Source organism: Rissa tridactyla, chromosome 2 (genome assembly GCF_028500815.1).
Source record: "Rissa tridactyla isolate bRisTri1 chromosome 2, bRisTri1.patW.cur.20221130, whole genome shotgun sequence".
Classification (NCBI taxonomy): domain Eukaryota; kingdom Metazoa; phylum Chordata; class Aves; order Charadriiformes; family Laridae; genus Rissa; species Rissa tridactyla.
In genome coordinates this window covers 89,944,282-89,962,704 of record NC_071467.1, presented here as the reverse complement: position 1 = coordinate 89,962,704, position 18,423 = coordinate 89,944,282, and the positions used below count along the sequence as shown (strand labels likewise).

General features: G+C 39.9%; 1 protein-coding gene across 1 annotated transcript in view; it reads right to left on the bottom strand.

Annotated features, from left to right (window-relative positions):
• The window catches only part of PHLPP1 (PH domain and leucine rich repeat protein phosphatase 1), a 145,075-nt gene that overhangs the window by 121,091 nt on the left and 5,561 nt on the right, over positions 1 to 18,423 (bottom strand).

The following is an 18,423-nucleotide window of genomic DNA, read 5'->3' as shown; positions in this document are numbered from 1 at the left end:
AGAACAGCTCACAAAATCTCTTCAGAAAAAATTAAAAACCAAAACAATCAAGAACTCTTCCCTTGCTGTAAACCAAGCTGCATTATTAAAAAAAAAGGATGATCTGTTCTGCTATTTAATTAAAAATGATTAATTTCTAACAGGCAATACAGCAATTAAGATGGCAGAACAGCCTGCACACACACCCACCCACCCCCAGGAAACTGTATTTGCTCTCTGCATCCCCCCTCGTCTGCCCCTAAAACCACTACAACAGCAATGCCCTTGCTTACGACTGCATTTTTTAATTCTGCAGTAGAAAGTACACAGAGCCAAAAAAAGCTGTGGTAAAACTCAAACAATCACAAATATTTAATCTCAGCAATCTAGATAATTGCCTCTGAGCTTGAAAGCAATGCTCTGAAGTCTGATTAAGGTTTAAAGTGTACAAAAATTAGAATAATATACTTGATCAGTAGTGTTTACCTAGCCTGTTATGAAGCTAGGCAAAAATAAAGCTTAAAGATAAAGATGTTAAAAAAACAAAACCAAAACTTATTTTCTTACTGTTTTATTAGGGACTGAAAGAATTTCTGCCTTTCAATGCCCCCCCCCACATCGTCCATTTTTTCTTCTAAATTTTATATTTAGAATCTTTAAGTTACCAAATCTAAATTTTTTTCAGGCTGAAGTGAAGGAAAAGCTGAGTCCTTCAAGCAACAACTTGATTCCTCAGCAAGTTAAAATTCTGGAAAAGCCCCCCAATGATTTCTTACAACTAATTGCACACTGGACTAGAAGCTAACAGGAGGTTCTACTAAAACAAGAGATTTGCAGCCACTTAAGTTTTAGATGATTTAGCCTAGCAACTTGCTAATGCAAACTATTATAAGTTCCAACATCAGGGCCACAAACATCTGTGTTAATACTCACAACCCGAATGCAGCTCTGGACAGAAGTCAATTAAAATGGAAGAATGCTTGACTGCTTTAGACAATCGTGTGGGAGCACAGCAGAGCCCCCAGCCAATTTGTTGGAAGGTTTTCTCAGAAGCTAGGCGAGTGCTGTTGCTTACAGCACTGCCCACCCGCGCCTTGTAGAAATCAAAAGGCTGCTGCTCTTATGACTTTCCATCATGTCAGAGTCATATCACAGGGGTGGGGCATGGAGAAAAGTCTCCACCTCGCAAGAATTTGCTACCCCAACTTCTGAGACTGAACTGCCAACAGAAGGACAGGAGCCCAGAGGTTTCAAAATGCACTACAGAAAACCCTGGCCAGGAGGAGCCTGGGAAGAGCTCAGAGGCAGCAGGAACAGTGATGCAATAGGAGGCTGCAGTGAACATGACACAAGGACCCTCCCATGCAAATACTGCTTGAAAAGGGCAAGTCAGCTGAGGACTAACATGCTTCTACTACATTTTCCTTCTTCTTATGTACAGCAAGGAAGTTAGCTTTCTGTTAGTATTCCTGTGACTTGCAGGAATCCTTGTACTAGATGCAGAAAGACATATCAGATACATTGGGTGAAAAGCTTCAGTACAGAATGAAGTTTGCACTCCAGCACTCTTGGGACAAAGGATTTCAGTACTTACATTTGCAGTGAAGTTGAACAGCATATATAGCCTAGAGAAACTCTATTCTCTCACCACACTCATGCTTTACCAGTGCCATCTGGAATCTACCTTGCTTGTGGCTGCCACTGCTCTGTCAAACCACGTTTCCTCTTTCATAGGCAGCCATCAAAAAACACTACCTTGTCACCTCATTTTTTTCTGCTATTCAATTGCTGAAGAAGATAGTATTACCTCTTTTTTTATTTTGAGGAACGCTTACTGTTAGAGATGAAATAACAAAACGAAAGGCAAGAGAGAAAAAGTAATTCACCACCACCCCCCCCCACACACACACCAGTTTTCAGATCAGAGCTATGGAAGAAATGTGTGTGGTAAAACAATGTTGCTCACAATTTTCAGCAATATGGAGGAGAAAGTACCAGGCGCCACAAATTCTGCCATCTAGCCCAAAGCTTCCCTAAGTAATTTCTCAAGACACTTAAGCAATAGTTAAACAATTTAAAAAAATAAAATCTAAAAGCAGATGACATGGTGCATCCACTAGAATTGCCTACACAGTTTTTTTCCCCACAAAAATATGTAGACCAAAAGAAGGAAACAGCACTGTTGTACCAGTGTAAGTAAGATTATACAGTTAAGTTTTATCCTATATGGACACAAGAATCCTAGAAGTTAAGAGTCCCAGCTAAATCACTGCCTATTATACTCATTATAAAATGCAAACACTGAAGACCAGTGAATGAATACATGCCTGTAAGTCTGTACTTTCCAACTTCAAAGGTTAGAAGTAGAAATATTAGAACATGTTCAAGAAAGGCGCTACCCAACTACCATAACAGTTTTAAAACTTGCAAGGAAACCAAAGAAACAACAGAAACTTGCCAGATGACAGAACACAACAATATAACCTCCATCTGACTGTCCTGATTTGCACCAACTGCTACCGCTTTGCACATTACGCTCTTGCAAAGGACACCGCAACATTGACATTAAAACTATTGCAGATAGCCATTATCATCATAATAAAAGAGTGTCTAAGAGTTGACTAAGTTAAACAGGACCAGAGGGAAATTCCAAAGCCTAATTTTATCCTCTTAAGTATCTAGATATACAGACATGTTTGTAGAAATATTTTCCATTCACATGATGGCTACAGCATTAATTACTATCTTACAACATTCTGCTAAACACACACACACTGACAAGTTTAATCTTACAAAGGCATATGTTTCAACAGAGCAATTCCTACAAAACTGATGGCAGGAAAAGGAGAAAAGTAAGTGGCTTTCAGTAAAAACCAAGACATTTTTATGTGCAAAGCTCATCGACACCGTAAGCCTCTCACTGCTAGTTTACTTGTGTGATGGGTACCTAATACCAGATTAGAAAGGCAGAGGGAACACCACAATCCTATGGAGACTGGTACTTACAGGTGGTAGTATCTTGCATGAAGCATCTTGTGGCAAATGCTCAGATCACTTATGTAAGCCAGAAGCTAAACAAAAGGACTTGCCATTAGAGGAGAAAGGGTGACTCTTGAGTATTCACCTACTCACAACTCTTACAGCTAGGAGGAGCAATAGTATAATTACAAGTGTTCAAACACCCCATTTTGTAACCATAGAATGGTTCAGGTTAGAAGGGACCTTGAAGATCATCTAGTTCCAACCCCCCTGCCATGGGCAGGGACACCTTCCTCTAGACCAGGTTGCTTAAAGCCCCATCCAGCCTCGTCTTGCACACTTCGAGGGATGGGGCATCCACAACTTCTCTGGGCAACCTGTTCCAGTGTCTCACCACCCTCACTGTAAAGAATTTCTTCCTAACAGCAGTCATTAACTCACCATAACATGCTACAATAGTAAAAAAGCAAAAGGAATTACACTTCCTGTGTAGTCCAGCTCTTCTTATTCACAGTACAGTCAGACTTTTAAAGATAGTTATCTTCTCTTTAGTATTTCGTATTCTAGAAGCAGAAACAAGCTAATAAAAACAGTAAAGTTTCTCTTCATTTTCTCTATTTCTCTATTGTCCACTTTGCTCCAACATCAACCCACAATTTGCTCTAATTTCCAAGTGATGCCAACTCACTTCTTGGGCTGCCTGGCAACAGGAGTTTTAACTTGTAAACCTTCCCTCAACTGACATACTCCACTCCTCCACTACTCAAAAACGTGTGGTTGATGCTATTTATCCATGCCTTTGCTAAAGACTTTCACAAGGTGTTAAAAAAACACCAGAAAACCAACCTTGAAGCAAATGTGTGCTTCCATACATCTTTTAGTCTTGTTATGAAATTGGGTTCACTAAATAATTTTTAAGTAATGACCTTTTAAACTCCGAAGAGATTAAAAACTTGAATAAAATATATAATTTTATACATATAGGCAAGCAGAAGCTTTTAATATAAACCTGGAAAAAGCAAAGCCATCACAGTACTTTTATAGCTTAAAATGGTAAGCTGTTTTAAAATGAAAAAGCTGTCATAGATATTCAGCACCATTACTTGTAATACAAAACAGAAATCAAAACTCATAGTTCTAAAGTAAAGAAAAAAATTAAGCAATATGAAGGGGCTATCCAATGGCAGCAATTTTACACTCCTTGTTTTTGCTAGAAAAATCCAGACATTTGGCATTACTTTCACACAGTTGCACGTGTGGTAACGTGCCATAATCCATATGTAAATGTTCTTAACAGACCATGATTCCAGAAACTACGGCACCTTAAGAAAACTACTTCATTCATAACACTTTTGACCTCATGAAGAGGAATTCAGACTGTCCTCTAAAACTTGCAACATAGAGGATGGAAAAAGAAAAGGGCAAAACCAGCCCAAATACTCCCTTACTCCCTGTCAAGAGTATAAGAGCAATGCTTTTCCTGATAGAAATTACCAAGGGAAGGAACGCAACTCAAAAACCCATTTCAGTTTTCAGAAGAACAGGAAGTTGCAGGACAACATCACAATAGCAAATTAAGTCTCATAGCAGGGGAATCATTAAGTCCCGTGCACACTAGGATCCCAATAAAAGGTGGAATCTTACAAAAGTGATTACTTATCAATAAGTAATCTAAGTTTAAAACATTATTTGTAAGGTTACATCAGCTTGCAAGTTTTATACCCCAGCATAAAACCGTGTACTTCAGTGCATCCTACAAGCCAGAGAGACAACCTCTGGATTCCTCACCTCCAATTCACATTCCAGATGGAACATGTTAGATACAGCTCACCATGTCTATATTTAAAAAAAAAAAAAAATCACAACAACAACTTTCAGCTATGGACCTTCCTTCTCATTCACAGTTACCAAATGTTGTATACCCACTGTTCTGTTAAATACTTCTCATTCCAGTTTGCAACAAAGGATCTGGACACAAAAGTTTAGAAGTGAACACTAACTCTGCACTACCCAAATTGTTTGTTTTGGTGAAAAGGCATCTAGTCAAATACCTGCTATACTCACCCTAGCTAGCTGCATGGTTTCCACAACTTGTCAGTTTTATCAGCAGAAAACCCACACTGAGAAGTCACTTTCCTTTCTCCTGGGCACTTTACACATGTCAGATACGTCTATCACTGTGGTATCTAGTTATAAAGATTAGATGCCACAGATTAGAGATGTGGGACAGTTCCTGGGAAGTGAAATGAATGCTTAAGTTTGCAAAGCATTTTTTACTTCCTATCTACTCACTTTGATTTAGTCATTGCTTTCTCAGTTTTGTTTCACCTTCTCATCCTCTCTATCTCTACCCTTCCCTTGAACCAAAGGACAGACACTGTTACCAGCTTCCCCCTCACCAGGCAAATACACTTCTTCATCCCCTCCTTGAGAAAGCATTAGTCTGTAAAAGTCTGTAAAGTCTGTAAAAAAAAAATTCTGTAAAAGATGATGAACGCATTGGCTAGCGTGATAAAACTCGAGTAGAGAAAGAATTATTTAACTTGAGCAAGTTAAGTATAAGCAGCCAGCTACCACATGCCAGAGTAAAGTTTTCCTCATCAAACTCAGTACTTCAGAATATATGAGATTACATGTGCTAACAAAAAAGTACTGGTCTATCCCTGTTCAGACAAATCCTAACATACCAAAGTATTCAGCTATCTTGGGGCTGTGGACTGTGAACTTCTCATGATTCTTTGCTCTTTCTCAAGAGCTGCCAAGTGTATAAACTGTTCCCATTATTTACTCACAGATTAACAGTTGGTAAATTGGTCCCAGGGAATCGCTGAAGAATTTTCCTTATAACCATTTCCCTTGCTTTAAAAAAAAAAAAAAAGCCAACCACACAACGCCTTCCACCCCCACCCCCCCAACCCTGAATGAATGTGAGAACTTCCTGCACTCAGAACAGCATGAATAGACCTGGCAAGTAGTCAGGGAGATAGTACAGGCCCATGAATGCTCTGAATTCAGCTTCTGTGCTGCCGCTAAATTAAAGGAATTCAGGAGCCTCACAAAGGCTTGGTTATTTAATTATATTATAAAATAAAAGGCTGAATCTATTAGACAGCATACGAAAGAAACCCTTTCCCAAGTGCCTGTGCAGAACAAGCAGCCCCAGAGACTGCCGAACCTTCTCCCTCTCCTCTGGGTGATGTCACCACCACGCTTCTGCCAGCATCCTGCAGAGCTGGCGATGGTGGTAGAGCACTGCTCTACCTGCAGGCAAGAGTCTTCACCAGCTAGGCTGCAGACAAACCCATGTTTCTTTATCACCTCAGGTTTTTTTACCTTTGCTCTTCATTCACTGGAAAACTCGTGACACTCACAAGCAAGCTACAACTGTATTTACCTCTGTACCTTCAGCCCCTGACTAGATACACTCACATGTTGGTATTCAAATCTTCATTTCGCTTCAACTGCCTTCAGTAAAAATTAAAGCACCCACATTAATAAGAGCTAGCAAACAGTGACATGACAAAACCTCTACTTTTTCCAGTCATGTGCTATCTTCCCCTCTTTATAACTAGCAAGGAATGAATGCACTCAGCAATTTGCCTTACATGTCATTAGGAAACAAAAATCAAAGCAGCTTCCTCTTATTGAGAACTCTGCTGCTCACCAAATCTCTCAACAGCCTCACATACATGCAAGAAAATGGATAGGGTGACAATAGCACGTGGTGGGAAAGACTGAAGTAACCCACAGCACAGTGCACTCATTTTTACAGTTCAGCTAGCCCTGCCTACGGTTCAGGAACTCAGCCTGTTACACATGACACCTCTACTGATACCAGCACCTCATCCTTGTGCCTTGCCAGAAAGCTGACAGACCTCCATCAATTCAAATCACAGTGAAATGCTCAGACTAATGGCCATGCCAACACAGCTTAATGAGACTTCTAACTACCCACCGCCATGCTTTTCACTAACAAGAACAGAAGCAAACAAATATTCACATTCAAGGTAAAGAAACCAGGCACACCTGCCTGCAGACAGTGCCAGAGGGGTATATTCTCCTAAGCACGAGTTGTCAAAAAGAAAACAGTAACTCCAGTGTGGAGAAGCAGATGCTAAAGAGAATCTGAAAAGACAAAATGGGATGTTTATGTATAAATGACAAGACAAGGTTTGCCTAATCTTTCATTAGGGAAATGAGGATATTGTTCTACTGTGGATGAAGACACCACTATATACAGACATTTCTGCTATGAAAATGTTAGTGGGTATTAACTTTATGCCACAGCATTTGTTTTGGCATGGACAGCATCTACATTAGGTACAAAGGTTAGACATTAGTCTCTGACCATCTTTGAACAACTATACATTTTGCTACAAAGCGGTATAGCCATGTCTACGGAGAAAGGCTCAAAGGATTTTCAACTGAGTACATGCCCTACATGTTTAGAAAAATTAGTGGATATGAGCAATAAAGAGCTGAGCAAAAGCTCAGTGCCACCAAAAACCCATAAAGTGCCAAGGCACAGTGGCCAAAGGACCTATTGAAGACTGTCGAGTAACATCTCTGATTAAGGCTTGCCAGTATGCACAGCATCCAAACAAACTTGAAGTAACAATACCATATCTGGAAAGGCAATTCACCAATTCTTTAAATGTGATATGGTTAAGAAGCTCAAGAATGAAGAAAACAGAGGTGCAAGAACAATAAGCCCCTATCAAAATTACAGCTGTTCTTGCATTTACCAGTGATGAGTACACACATGCAATCCTTTCCTGCATGCTGATTTCCCAGAACCTGCTTGCTGGGAATCCATCCTTTTTCAGGACTACAAAAAGACACTAGACTAGACTTGCTTAGCAGCACCCTCCACAATTCAGAAAGGACAGTGATTGCTAACTGCATATTATTATTTTTTTTTTAACTTGACCAGTTGATCATGCCTCACTTAGCTATTGAGAGCAAGCAAGAGAACAGTGTCAAATGCTGAATCTCCTCTGCATTTGCTGTACACATTCCTAAAAAGCGTAAGCCTTACAGATGTGCCACATGTAACACCACTGTTACAAGTCAGTCTAATGTTAAAAATTCAGTACATCCAATTTTAGGTCCAAAAGCTATAACAGCATGAACTCTTCTACTATCAGCCATAATTCTTACTATGCAAGATTAGCCTTTTTTCTTTCTTTCATAAGAAGTTTACAGATTCTTCTTATAGACAAGCACTTTGAGAACACTATGCAGGCCACAACCTTTGTCGCTTAAAATCCTACATTTGCAAGAAGCAGGGGAGAAAAGGGGGGGGGGTGGGGGGGGTGAGAAAAAGGGAAATAAGGGGGATAAAAAGTTTAGCTGCATATTCTAGGCTAAAAGGATCCACAGTTGATCTATGCTTTGCGATCTCTTGACAGTCTCAAGACAGTGCTGTTCACAACTAAGGTGACAAATCTGCATTCCCCCATTTCCACAGCATAAGTAATATCAGTTATTTGCCAGGAACTCAAAATACACCTCCTATTAACATGAAACTGAAGCAGCAAGAGGTGCTAAAACTGCTCACACTCCAGTAGAGCATTATACAAAGGATCACACCCCGCCCCGTGTTGCAAATTAAAAATAATATACACCCCAGGCTCTAGTAGGCCATTTTCTCCAGAGAAACACTTATTCTGACACTGAGACTTAGTACACTGCAGGCTACAAAGCGTCTTAATCTTTGTACTACGATATCTAGCAATACTGACCAATATATTTTTGGTTTTGGTTTCCATTAGGAAGGAAAAAACCTTGAAGTTGCAAAATAAACTAGGATCTTTTATCACATGGATTCAGAAAAGAAACATTCCAAAACATTGTTCTTATGAGAGACACCTACAAGTTGGAATCTGTTTAGCAAAATAAAATAATTTAATGTACTCTTCTCGTATTAGCAGGAATTAAAGTTGTCATTTGATTAAGAAGATTAAAGAGACATAAACCAAGCAGTTCTCAGTGCTATAGTCTAATCTTAAGGAGAATGAATATACTAATGCAGATTATACCATTGTTCTGGAAGTTATGAAACGTAAACACTTTCTGCATTTAATAGTCCAAAATGTAACACATTATTCTTCAGTTTATTCACAGGGAATGTACAGACTACAGATTCTATTTTGGTTGACACAGACAAGGGACATAATTTTCATGCCACCAAAAAAAAAAAAAAAAAGATAAGACATGTCCACAGCCACTTCACAGAGCTTGGACACTTCAAAGAGTTCTGATTCCCATTTTCAGCCAGTCCTTTCTTTTATTAGCTAGGACACCCAAGACAAAAAAAGTAACTGCTTCATATAATTACATATTACACAGCTTTCAACAAGCTCCTGTTGGTATTTCTGAAATGTTAAATTGCACCTCCCACACATATGTGATTAACTCCACTTTGAGAAACATCCAGTTTTCAACCTGCAAACTCTCTTGCCTTTGTGTTTGTAGCCATGTAATACAGGTACCAGAATAAATCAAGAGCTCCCAGCCTGTTTACTTCAATACATTATACATGCTAGCCTTCTTCCAGGTGTTCCACCACTTTACTCATAACAGTTTTTGTCATTAATTTTTTTTATTCCAACAGGCAAGCTTTACAGTGTGAAAGCAAACATACGTAGATGCAGAAAGCCAACAGTGACATACGATATTAGGTTGTCTCAGACATAATTAAGTTTCATAAATAAAATGACTGCTAACGGAGACTGTTGACCCCTAGAGATCTGTCTGTCCCACTAAGTAACACATAGTAGAAGGAAAAATACATTCCTCCATCACTTACAATTTGAGTCAATAATCATAAAATAACTGGTGATACGAAGTCACTAATAGGTCTGATCAATCATCTTACGAGCAAGCAGACTGCATATATAGTTAGCTTTGCCGCTACCAGGACTCTTATCACAAATGCAGTGCTACTACATCTGCTTTAAAGAAAGGTTAGAGAGGATCAGACAGGAAGAAAGAGCAAGTGTTTGACTGAGAACAACAAAATGTCATTGTACGCAATTCTGATCAGAAAACTCACTGTCCACTTAGAAACTTACTAGTTTCAAGGTAGCTTTAAAACTGATGAGAGATGCTTAGATAAAGACCATCTATGGCTTATATAAAAGCAAACTCGTTGCTAATAAGAACTTTAAGCTTTTCTGTACCATTTATTTTAAAGCAAATAATAGGCTGAAATAGGCATAGTTATTGTTTAAGGAAGCATGCAGTTTTTTCAAAAGAAAGGAGTTGGTATTATTCTCATCAACTGAAGGTGCCTGAATCATAGGTTTTGTTCTACCCTTAATGCTGCATCTAAAATTCTCTCCTCACCAGAGCACACATTCAGAAAAGGAGTGGCCTGCTACTTATCTTAATTACATGTCTTACTATCTCTTTCTCTTTGGACACAGAGATTCATAAATCGAACAAACAGGAAGAGAAACTGCATTCAGATTACATAACGAGATTTATGTAAATGGCACCTACAGCCTAGGGTCCTGAACTTCAAAGGCATTCCAGCTCCTCGTTACCCCTTGGACCAAGGCCCATTGTTTTGTCTTTATTTAAATAAGTTGGCATGGCACTTGGAGTGCTTGCAGATGAGAGGAACCGGTTCATGCGGCTATTATGGGGTTTTGAGAATTATTAATACAATTCAGAGCCTAGTGAAGTTGGTTTGAAGATTCACGTTGCCATTGGACAAGATCAGGAAATATTAACACCCTGCAAAGGGCCAAATTTACCTCTGGCCCACAAAAAATGTTGAGTTAAACTATAAAATCTCCTCCACTTACACCATTTCATTTTCCTTCTACACTGAAAACTAAGCTAGATAAAATTGGAGACAAAAATCCCCTGAAACTTAGTATTTTACATCAATATGTAAATAGTTATTCTTAGCTGTCAAATCAAAGAACACAGTTAGCTGGGCAATGAGTATTTTCAGCATCCCTCCAAATAAGTGAAAGCCAGCTGGAAGAAATTTTACTTCCTCATCAACAGAAAAAGCTTCAAAGAATAGTATGCTATGTTGTGAAATTAAATGACTCCTCACTCCAGGAGGTCTGTCCTTCCAATTTAACAGTTGTCATTTTTAAATGCAATGTTCTTCAAAGAACAATTTTTGCCCCCTAAATAATTTGGGGCGGGGGGGGGGGGGGGGGGGGCGAAGAGGGCAGGACAACACCACAAAAAAAACCCCAGAGATTCTGCAACATTCACATTCTTCCACATATTTCAAACACAAACACAGGAGCAGAAAGTCTCAGCCATCAGACCCATAGGGTCTGGACTAGCTAGTTAGCTATACAGGGAAGCAAGATGAATCCTGATTGTGGCAACTGGCATAAAGAATTTGTACTATGAACTTACATAAGTAAATGATTTTATGTGACAGTGGCAGAGGGTATGAAGGGGGTGACTACAGTTGTGGTATCTTAAAGAGAAAACTTCAAATGATGATTATTGATTGTGCTTTTTTTTTTTAAAAAAAAAAAAAAAAAGGCAAACACCAAAATGGGTATGCCAGCATGGACATGACAGAAAACTGGTTTTACTATTAATTTTGCCTACCTGAAATTCTGAAGAGAATCTCAGCAGGATACAATATTGTTATTCATTTACAACCCACATACATCCCTCTCTGCTGTTAGGACAGCTGCTGCATTCCAACAGGCAAGTGATGTCTATTTGTTGCATGCAACATTTTATCATATAGCACACATATGATAAAGAGTACAGTAAGAGTCAATTAAAATATGTCATAAATAAAAAGACTTAAGTTTCAAATTCTCCAATACCTCAGATGGCTTCAGTATTAAACAGCAATCAGGGGGAAAATGTTCAATTAGAATGTGCCACTAGTTATTTTAGGAAAACGTTATCTATGTTAAGATAGCACACTGGATAAATGCCAGCCCAATTGGAAAAAAATATATTCTACAGCAAATACCAGTTATTTTATAGTGAAAAATATAAAAATTATTCTGGCTAAAAAGGTAATGCTGCGACTAACTCAACTGTCCAGAAAAGCTATTTGAAGGACAAAAGTTACACAAAGAATAAAACAAGGCACTTTTGCATAAAGCACAAAGCCGAAAATCTAGAATTTTCACAGAGACTTTCTGACATAAAATTTGTAGAGCTTAACTACCTCGAACCTATACACAACTCTGTCAGTTGGAATTTTAACTTAGGTTTCCAATCTCACAGATGATTATCACAAGCAAGACATTATTGAAGTTTCTTAAATATCAGAACTCCTGTCTTTGAGCCAAATTTATAAGAAGTTAAGATATGTTCATTTTTTAGCGAGTTTAAAACTTTTTAGTTGTTTACGAAGGTTGGTTGCATTTCCCTTAAAGATCTTTGAGAAGGAAAAAAGTTGGAATTGCATGGCCAAGACGGCAATGCTTACAAAACAAGAGACTTTTGTACACTCCACCCCATCCCTTTTACTTGAGTTGGTTTCCCCACACAAACTGCAACTGACTCCAAGCAAAGTCTATTCCATTTGAATCCACACCAAAAAAAGGAGACCTTACCAAAAAAAAACAAAAAACAACCTCAAATGTAAACGCAACATTCAGTTCTCTGGGTCAAACAATTAAGTTATTACAGGGCTATCTCAGACAGGCTGCTTCCCAGAGTGCAAATCCTCATTTGAGCAAGAGTTCTAAATTAGATCAACAAAATTGAGTCAAGGGAAGCTGAAAACAAGTACACATGCAGATTTACCTGACCTGAAATGCCAGTATGCCCCATTCCACAAGCAGTGAAATAATGAAGCACTGAAGACTAAGTCGAAGCATCTTTGCTTCTACTGTCCAAGGCAAATAGAAAGCCAGTCTTTGGTTTCTCTTTCTTCCTTGTCCCCCAAATCAAGATACTAATAACTTAAACAGTTATTTTAAAATAATAACCCTTTAAACACAGAGGGAAATACAGCTGTAAGCATGCAAGGTACAGATTCTCTCCAAATTAAAAAGCTGAGTGTAACAAGTGGCACTCTTCAGGATTTCTACCTATAAGCTTCTATTCTACAGAATTCTGTATGCATACACTTTTCAAACTGACCTTCTCAGACATGGTGTTTTATACTTGCTTCTTTTCCAGAGGATCACTTGGATAACAAAGAAATCTCTCTGTATATTGTTTTATAAAACCACAAAGTAGTTTTCGGTAGTTAAGAAGCACATACCAGTTGCTAACACTGTTTGAAATGAATGTTTCTTTTTTTGTACTATTAAGTAGTATCTTCCCAAGAACCATGTGGTGCTTTAGATGCATAGCAGTCTGTCAGCGTCCTAACAGAACAGATGGATGTTTTAATTGCAAAAGGGCTTTTAGGTATATCAGCAGTTCCATCACCAAGAGGATGTTTATGCACAGTTTAAAAGAAAAAAATAAAAAAAAATTAAGGAAATAGCTGGTGAGATATGGAAAGAGGGATAGTATCAAAATACATGAGGGGCCGGGGGGGGTGGGGGGGGGTGGGAAGAGAGAGAATGCTGCCTTCCATGCTGCAGCAGTGAGGAAATTCAGCTCCTGGATGTAACAATTTAGGTACTACATATTTAGTATATATAGTAACTCTCATGTACATCACAGTGAAATCTCCCATGTCGGTACTTCACACGTACTTAAATTATGGATGCTAGCCAGGAGTACAACAGAATTTAGAAGTTGCAAAAACCATTGTACTTAACAGCTGTCGCATACCAAAGCTCAGCTGCTGTTTCACCAGCATTCCAGCGTTATCTGCAGGGCTCCTCCTGCACAGGAGGAGAGGCCACTGCGCCCTCCGAGCCCGGAGCCTCGCACAGCCGACTACCTTGGAAAGACCCCATTCCAACTGCCAGGAGATAAGCAAGCGGCTCTGCACAGGTGGAGCAACCCAACAGCACTGCAGACGTTTTAAACTTTCCTACAGAACAGGACTAGAAATTTCTCTACTTCGGCCCCGCCAAGGACCAAGCTGGGATTTAAACATAATTGAATTCAGATAGTCTCCCAAAGTGGCACGTTTTAGGTATTACTTCTCTTCTCAGGAGATGCCAACACATAAATGATTACAAGAGAAAAGAATGTACATGCAAGTCGCATCAGGAAGAAAAAAAAAAAAATCAAGAGTATGGCAGCCCTAGGTAGAGGTTATTTTTCCTTCCAGTTTCAGACAAGTTCACAGAGATCCCCTTTCCAATTACATCTGTAAAAAAACATCCATTCATATTAACGCGAATTAACTTCTTTCATGTTAAATCAGATACTGGATTTCAGAACTAAGTCAGTGCTCCAAGGGCAGAAGCTCTTCACAGCACAGCTGTTCTCCTACCCTCAGTGAAGAAGCACGTCTGTCTTTGGCACATTTTCCCCCCCTTAAATGGCACTTAGTCATCTTAAATGGCGCTTACCAATGTATTAAATAGCTGAACTGAGTTATTCACCAAGTAGCGCAACACAGCACTTGTGATTCAATACATGTCACATTCCACAAAGCTTCAGCATTGCCAGGCCTACGGCGTTTTCATGTAAAAGTAAGCATCCAGAACCATGTTTCCATCCATACAGGTGGAAGTCTTCGTGTGACCCCAACTACCAAGTGTATTTTTTTTTTTAAACAAACCACCAAACAATTGCTTAGATCACTGCAACTGATCCTGACACTAGATCTTCCCACCTTTATCTTCATACTGGACAGACCAACATTTCTTATAATGAACTTTAAGACAAAGCTGGATTTGTTTCTCCTCACAGCTTTCTAAAAGGTCACATGAGCAAAAAACATCTCTTCCCATATAAAACCTGCCAGCCAGTTGCAAAATTAACACCCCTAATTACACCTGGCATTTCTTAGTATTGTGCCTAACACAGCCCTGCATATAATTCCATACTTATTTTTCATCTAAAGTCTCAATACAAATAAGCAGTTTTGCAGTTTTTGAATTACAAGATTAGTGTATTAGTCTATTTTTCCTTCTACAGGCAAATTATAGAGAAGTCAAGGCCACTGGGGCAATTTATGTTTTACAAAAATTATTTTTACAGAGCAATAAGGAATAGTATAACTTGTTTGCGAGAAGCCTTCTGGATCACAGCCACTCTTATGGTTTTAGGAATAGTTTACTAAGTCTGACCTAATCGGTCTCCCAGCGACTATATCATGACTGTAGTTGCACTATGGATTCTTATACTGTTCCATAACTCAGTAACGTAATATCTCAGCGGAAAGCTATTTAACCATATCCTTTTAAACAGATATTAAGTATTTCAAACTTTGAGGATGGTATCTTTTGTCGAAATAGATTTCAACAGAGAGAACAGCTGACATGCATGACCAGTCACTAATGCCCGATTCTGCTCAAACTGATGTTAGAGGGAGTAGGAACAGACCCTTAAAGCTGTAAGGGATTTTGTTTTAGCAATGGCATTATCTGTTTAATGCTCAGAGTCAAGAGACTGAAGAAATCAACCACACTCACACTCTAACTAAGAAAAGGAGACGAGATACCAAAAGAAAGATGCACTAACCACATTCTGAAACAAACCAAGGCAACGTACAGGAAGTGCTTTTACCTTCCTAGCATCACTTTCTGGTTTTAGGGGCTTTTAAATTTGTAATTCTGCATTAAAAGAACAGATATTTAATTTACAGAATGTTTGAGGACTGATACTTTTTAAGAAAGCTGTTTTGTCATAGCAAAAAATCCTGATTCTCTGCAGTTCTCCTAGCAATTTTTTTTTAAAAAATACGTATTTTTCAGATTCCACAACTAGAGAAATTACCAACCTACAGTAATCACTGGAATCATAGAGCCATTGGCTGTATCATCTTATTTGGAATTTCTAATGTTAAGCTTCAGTATAGTAATCTTCCAGTCTTAAAAGTGTCTCTCCTCAGAAATAAAAAAGACCAAAAGTCACCACTGTGCTCTCTTCTCTCCCCACTCCAAGGGGATTAGGGGAAAGAATTCTTTTTAGAAGCGATGCAATAAATCCAGCCTAGGTTTATGCCATTTTACATCAGTACAAGACCAGGATCGCCAAATCCTACTGAGACAGCTCGCAGGAAATTACAGGGATAGAGATGCTAGTAGTTCTCTACCCATGGGACAAGCCAGGTTGCTTAAACCAACGAAGTCCCAGGCAAACAGGAAATCACTGTTTTAAAGCTTTCCTTAGGGTATGATCCTGGAGGATCACTTATAAAAAAGTTACTTCTTCTAAGCAAAACACCCTAACTTTGGGGCCAAAACCCACTCCCCTTTCCAGTTCAATTTGATGTGTATTCTTTTTAAGTATCCCTCCTTCCCTCCCTTTCATCTTCAGGGCGTGGGGGATATAAAATAAGGAAGGAGAGATAACTTGCCAAGACAGTTACATAAAATCAGTATGATTACATGTCAGTAATATTTTCTTAGCTGTTTTTGGCTGGTCTGCTACATTAGATGCTGCAACTATTCTGCTACAAGCACCTGATCACAGGTGTTTTAGATGTTGATCACAGATCCCCTCAAAGAGATAAGAGTTTCAAAAAACACTGCACTTTTGAAGTAAAGAGGCACACTCCTTAGCATATGAACTTGCAAAATAAATTTGCATTAATTTAATCCTATGTATGCTTATAGAAATACATTTCTATTTAGTAGTTTTGTAGAAGGAAGTCCAGGACACACGAGCTACTTTAGCAATCAAGTCGAGACACTGAAAACAGAATTGCAACATCTGCATTTAACATACAGAATTAATCATTTAATGCATAAAAACTACATGCAAACAGGCTTAACTGTGTGTAAGCCCTAGCTATGGTTCCTAATTGTGTTTTCTTCAGAACACATCCTATTAGGAAAGGAGGCACACAGTCGTCCCATTTTAAAACGTGTCTGTGCATCTCCATTTAACTGCAGGACTGGAAATAAAGGAAGGAACATCCCTTCCAGCATCACCTGCTGACTTCCACCCTCAACAGCGTGGCAGAGAAACACACAGACCACCATCATCATCTAAAAAAAAATGTTTTAGCTCCTTTCTAACACCAATGTATCTAACCTATTTCTGTCGATCCCTTGAACGAATACTACTTCTGCACTCGTTATGCCAGGATCACTATACAACCGACCAAGAAATCTGAACAAAAGCTGAACTGACCACTCTCCACCACTCCCACATTCTCTTCTGAATAAAGCAGGGCCCCTATCTAGCATACTGCTCTCCTTCCCACCCCACCATTACCGCCTCTATTTGACATTCAGCAGAATTCACTCGAGAGAAGAATCTCTGTATTTTTCAGAGTTAAAACATTGAATTGTCACGGTTCAGTGAAGGACCACTCCACTCAGCCAACCCAGCAAGGGGATGGATGGCATTTGCTACTTTGCTAGCATGACCTTATCTTTGGATACCACATTTACCTATTTCACAGGAGAACTTACTAGGTATTTGAACACAGAACAGTATCTCCTTCTTGGACAGATGGACAGACAGTTAAAACCCACAGAGTTCCAAGATTACAGTATTTTATACAAACCTATTCAACTGACACACAAGGTATTTTTAAACCCCTCTAAAACTGCAGAAGATTGCATAATTACGTGGGAGCCAACTTTTCCACCCAATACTCCCCAGATTCTGTACTGTAAGTTATAACAGCAAAGCTGCATTAAAAAGCTTCTGCCTTCTCATTATAAAGGTTTTGAATGCGCTGTTTTCAAAGGCTATGTCCTGTACTTGCATACTTTCCTCACTTACTGCCTCAGGCTCTCGGTGAAGTCCCACTACTCTAACAAACGGGAAAACTGATCGCAAGGGCTAACAACGTGGAAAACTAAGCACAGGATTTTTGTTTGCAGGAACGCACCCTTCTCAGCTCAGGAATCCGCCCCCCCTCCCCCCCCGCACAGTTGCAACCTTGATTCGGGAGCAAAACTGCCCGCAGCTTTCCCCTTGCCCTAGGCTCCGCTGTTAGCCGGCCTCAGAGCCCGCCGGAACACACCCACCCCGCAACGAAACCCCAAGCGAGCTGCCGGCCATCCTGCAAACAGCCCTTCGCCCCTTCCATCCCCCGTGCGTTTCTCGTCGCTATGGAAAAGCGGTAGATTAAGGCACGTTTAACCTCGAACGCCCAACGCCGCTGCTGGAAAGGGGAAAACAACAAGAGGAGCGACGTCCATTACCCCACGCCTCGAAGGGAGGGGAGGCTGCCCTGGCACAGCGTCAAGCTTTGGGGCAGCCCGGAGCTTCCCAGCACCGCGAACACCCTTGGCTTCCCCCGGCAGCCGGCTCGGGGCAGACCTGCCCCGAGCCGGCTGCCGGGGGAAGCCAAGGGTGTCTCCGGGGCGGCGGGGAGACACCCGCGGGCCACCTTCCCCGTGAGGGGAGACAGCCCAAGGGCCGGCCCCGGCTGAGGGGCAGCGCCCAGCCGCCCGCCAGCCGTCCCTCTCCTCACGG